Source organism: Echinops telfairi, unplaced genomic scaffold (genome assembly GCF_000313985.2).
Source record: "Echinops telfairi isolate 266 unplaced genomic scaffold, ASM31398v2 ScPeMD7_7467;HRSCAF=8505_1, whole genome shotgun sequence".
Lineage (NCBI taxonomy): Eukaryota > Metazoa > Chordata > Mammalia > Afrosoricida > Tenrecidae > Echinops > Echinops telfairi.
In genome coordinates this window covers 28709431-28714906 of record NW_022111368.1, presented here as the reverse complement: position 1 = coordinate 28714906, position 5476 = coordinate 28709431, and positions in this window count along the sequence as shown.

Here is a 5476-nt window from a genome sequence, read left to right as displayed (position 1 = left end):
ACAGCCCTCACCCAGCTTTCCCAGGGTGAGGTGGCCAGAATAGGGTATTGCACTATGGCCCTTACCCCTTCTATCCTGGGCATGTGGCCTGCCATACACACACACACACACACACACACACACACACACACACACACCCCACCCCATGCCCTCCCTGGGGGCTTGACCTTGAGCTGGGAAAAGGAGCAGGAGAAGGGAAACCAAGAGAAGGTGGATGGGACACCAGATACATCGCTACTTCCCGGAGCCTTGGTCTTGGGTCCTTGAAACAGGATATTCCTGGCCCGGGACCCTGTACACAGTTGGTGGCATTTAATGAGTGTTGTGGGTTGGAGAATCCTGAGGCCTCCCCTGGCATCCAGGGGTTGTCTGGGAAATCAGCAGGAGGGGAGTGGGGCCCCCTCTGGAGGCAGGAACAGCTGGGTTCCTATCCTGGCTCTGATGCTTTGTTCCCTAGGACCTATTATTTGGGTTCCTTGAGCCTCACTTTCCCCATTTGTCAAATGGGGAGGATCATCATCCCTTCCCCGAAGGGTTGTGACCATCCCATGTGGTAATGTCTGGAAAGCACTTGGCAGGAGCCTGGCGCAGAAACCAAGCTGGGCAGATGGCAGCTGCTGCTGTCTGCCACGACTTCAGTCAGCCAGGGCCTGGGCAGGTGCAAGGGAAGAAGATGGATCTCTGTTCTCAAAGGGGGAAAACCCTCTTTGGTTGTGGTGTGCTGAGTTTTAGTTGCATCTTACAAATGAGAGATGAGTTTGCTGCTAGGACAGGGTGTACACACTGTATGGTTGCTGCTGCAAGTCCGTTCACCAACGAGCATCCTCGAATGTAGCCCAGAACCCTCTTTGTTTGGCTTTTCCTGGAGGACTGTACTGGACCTCACTCTTGGTCTGTGCTGGGGAATAGCACACTGCATTTGAAGAATGCAATTGATGGGCTAAAAGAAGCAGAAATTAAACGCTTTCAAAGAAACATGTCTAGTTCTTTATCCAAATCGCCTATCTTATCTTTTAAATATTTGAGCATGTTAGCATATAACTTTTAATGATTTCCTCTTCTGGGAGTTCTCAGGGATCTGTTTTTGTTGTCTGTTGTTTCTCTTGGCTTTATTGTCCCCCTCCCTTTTTTTTTGGCCTCCTCATAGACCTGAAACGTAAAAAAAAAAAAAAAAAAGATGAATGCCACATATTGCATCTGAAAACCTGTAGGAATAAATGAGACAGAAGGTGAAGCCATTTTCCACCACCACCCCCCACACACACCTGCACCTCCCACCCCTAGATAATTTTTGTGTCCTTAGACTGGTAGCTCAGCCTACATACAAACCAAGAATTTTCATCTACTTTCAGGGACTTTCTACTCGCGTGGAGAGTTACAGTCTCTGGAACACACAGGGGCAGTTCTACCCTGTCCTGTAGGGTCACTAAAGTCGGAAGCCCACCTGAAGGCAGTCAATTGGATTTGGGGATTCAGGGACTGAGATGATTGGGGGCTGGATGGTCCCTTGTGGGAGGTTCATCTAGTTTGTTCCTATCCCGAGGTGGGCATGCCTTGGATTTCCATTCAAAGGCATGGCAGATTTGCCAGGCGCTTCCTCCTCTTGGAGGGCCTACTCGTGCCCCTTTAGCCCCGGAGACAATGAAAACGCTCTGGCCAGTATGTCACCAGCGTCTTAGCACAGTCAGCAGAAGGGTTGCCCCAGATGCCAGCCTCCTGCCTCCGGTTCCCATCTTTTCCTAAGCCATTGTCTGTTTGCTCCCCAGCACCCACAGTCAGACTCAGAATACTTCCCAAGCTGCCCTTCATTGGAGATTTGACCCAGATTGACCTAGTCCACTGAGATAGTTAAAGTTTATTGTGCCAACCTGGCCGATAAACACATGGGGTTAATTGAAGGGCAGAAGGATAAATGGCTCAGTGAGCCTTGCCTTTCTAGTTCTTGGGTCTCTTGCTTTCTGGTGGTCAGACCAGGGTGCCGCTGCCTCAGCCAGTTCCCTGCTTTAGCTGGCAAGGCTCACTTCCTGCAAGACATCCCCAAGGAGAAGCCACATGGACCTACCCTGATGCAGCCCTGGGTGCTGGAGCAGCCGTGTGGAGACCCCTGCCAGCACTGAGATGCTTACACTTTCACTGATTCTGCTTTCCTCCTGCAGTTGGCGTCATTGTGTGTGTTTTGCAAAATCGAGGAGGCCATTTTGGACATATGGACTAATGTTGGACTTATGGGCTTGGACAGCACTGGGTTGGAATTCTTTCTTAATATAAGCTTACCCTTTATATAAAACTCTCTCTTATACATATGAGTTTCTGTGGATTTGTTTCCCTAGTTTACTCAGACTAACACATCCACCCATGACTAGAAGAAGTAGTCTGGAAAATTGGGCATTGGTTTTCCCCGGGGTGGCTTGGGAAAAGGCTGCCGTGGGGTGAATCCAGGATGCAGAGTCCTTGGCACCACCGTGTGAACACTGGCTTTTTCAAGGAGCTTAATTCGGAGGCCGCCACCGTTGGTACTAGCACTCTGGGAAGAGGGTGGTTCGCCAGGCGTTGACAGATGGAAGCGGCCAAGAAAAACCTACTGTGTCATTTCCTGATTCTACGATGCCACAGTTCCAACACGCTGGCCCCACCATATGTGTGTGAAGACTTCTCAAAGCCCCTTCACGGTCCTGACCTCATTTGGCGCCGGGACAGGATGGGAATAGTCATCCTTGCTCTGTGGGTGAACCAACCGAAGCTCAGAGAGCTATGTGGCTGGTTCAAGGTCATGTAGCTGAAGCCCAGCCAGGTATGCCACCGGGTGTGCTGGCCGTGGGGGCCACGGAGGCTCCATTTCCTGGGGGGGTGGTGGTGCAGGGAGCCAGGCCCTGTCTCTAAGGAGACATGTTCCAAGCACTCTGACTCTCCTTGGAGCAGGACACTGACAGATCGGAGGCCCTGGGAGCCTTGCCAGACCTTCCAGCTTGGCTGCCCCGGAGGAAAAAGCCCAACGAGCCAGGAGGGGCCAATTTTGTCAGAGAAATGCCACACGGGCCAGTGCATTCAAGTCCCAGGTGGCTGGTCAGGGCAGTTCCGGCTGGCAGGAGGAAGGGAAGGGAAAGGCATATGGCTGGGTGAGAGCCTGCCCCGGTGACCTGAGGGGGACAAGCAATGAGAGGTGACATTTATGGAGCTCGGAATATAAGCTAGGGAGTACTCTGCCTAACTTTGCCCGAATGCACGACGAGAGAGGCGCTGCTGCTCACAGTGAGAAACCCAGGCACACAGACAGACTACGGACTGAGTAGGAGGGACAGGACTGACCAGAGCAGACAGGCTGGCCATGCTGGGCTCCTCCTAACTAATCTGGGATCAGCCTGAAGCCCTGCACTCGGGAGGTCAGGGAACATATGCTCCTCCTCCGCCCCCAGCCCCACCTCCTTCTCTGCCCCCAACACCACCTCCTCCTCCCCTGGCCCCAGCACCAGCTCCTCCCCCTCTCAGCTCCCAGTGCACCTTCTCCTAGACAGAATGCCAGCTACTGACTGCCAGGAGGCTGGTGGCCAACCTGGTCCACACACCCCTGCTACTGGGATGAAGCCGCTTTCCGTGCCGCCCCAGAGCAGTTCTCATCTGTCCTTCTTGTAAACCCCACTGAGCCCTGCACTCTGTCCCAACCTCTGCCCATGTGGGACACACAAGTCAGAATCAGAGGACCAAGGAGTCACGCTGAGGCTAGAGGAGGGGACTTTTGAGGGGGTTGTGAGATGCCTGCCCTTCACTGCCACGTCAAGAGGGGGATTCAGGGTGAAGTTTTGACATTTGAAGTCCCTCACCCCCACCAGCAAAGTTTGCAGGATGAGGAACAGACAGGCTGCTTTGATGGTGGTGCTATGGAGAGACTACAGGGGAAAGATTTGTTTCCCATGGCCCCTTGAGCCCCTCTTGTGAGAGTGAGAGAGTTGGCCTGGAGTCTCTTAGGACATCGCTAGCAGGCCTCTTGGAGAGTGGACAGACCTTGCTGGCCATGGGGGGGGGGGCAGGCTCCCAGTCATGGCTGGGCTTTGACAATGCTTGGAGGTTTCCACAGAGGAAGAAGTCACTTTAAACTTCTATCCACCCCCGAACGCATCTCAGGCACAGTTCTGGAGTGAGGTTGACCACAGTTCCTGACACACATACCCCCTCGCCTGACCAGGAGGCCGGGGCTGGACCGGGAGGAGCTGGGCCGGGGCATGAGTTGAGACTGCAGTGGGATAGGATGTGACTGCTTGAATTTCCCCGTTGAGAAGAGCCCTGGGCCTGCAAGGTTTCCGTCCAGCCCAGTGAGGGCCCCCTCTCGGGAGAGATCTAACAGGTCGGAGGAAACCAGACCTTAGGCAGCTGTCCAAGGCGACCGCTGTGGCATCCGGTGGAGGCTTTCTTTGGAGCTCCTGTGAAGAGGGGCTTTGACAAGCCTGGTGAGACCCCTGTCCCCGCAGAGGAGCCTTCCTCCCCGGCAGGGCAGCAGCTCAAATGCTGAAAAGCTCATGCTCTTTGTAAAGCGGAAGAACTGAGTACCAGGGAGGAAGACGGGCATAACTGACAGGACAAGGGAGAGCAGAAGCAGAAACAGCTTTATTGGGGGTTAGGGGAGCTCCCTGACGGTTCCGTGACCTAGGCCAACAGGTCAGGGAAGTCGTGCTCAGCAGCTGGGGGCGAGGTTTTTAAAGGAGTGGTGAGGAATGTATGGCAATTAGCATATGGGTTCTCATCTACTTTCAGGGACTTTCTACTCGCGTGGAGAGTTACAGTCTCTGGAACACACAGGGGCAGTTCTACCCTGTCCTGTAGGGTCACTAAAGTCGGAAGCCCACCTGAAGGCAGTCAATTGGATTTGGGGATTCAGGGACTGAGATGATTGGGGGCTGGATGGTCCCTTGTGGGAGGTTCATCTAGTTTGTTCCTATCCCGAGGTGGGCATGCCTTGGATTTCCATTCAAAGGCATGGCAGATTTGCCAGGCGCTTCCTCCTCTTGGAGGGCCTACTCGTGCCCCTTTAGCCCCGGAGACAATGAAAACGCTCTGGCCAGTATGTCACCAGCGTCTTAGCACAGTCAGCAGAAGGGTTGCCCCAGATGCCAGCCTCCTGCCTCCGGTTCCCATCTTTTCCTAAGCCATTGTCTGTTTGCTCCCCAGCACCCACAGTCAGACTCAGAATACTTCCCAAGCTGCCCTTCATTGGAGATTTGACCCAGATTGACCTAGTCCACTGAGATAGTTAAAGTTTATTGTGCCAACCTGGCCGATAAACACATGGGGTTAATTGAAGGGCAGAAGGATAAATGGCTCAGTGAGCCTTGCCTTTCTAGTTCTTGGGTCTCTTGCTTTCTGGTGGTCAGACCAGGGTGCCGCTGCCTCAGCCAGTTCCCTGCTTTAGCTGGCAAGGCTCACTTCCTGCAAGACATCCCCAAGGAGAAGCCACATGGACCTACCCTGAGGCAGCCCTGGGTGC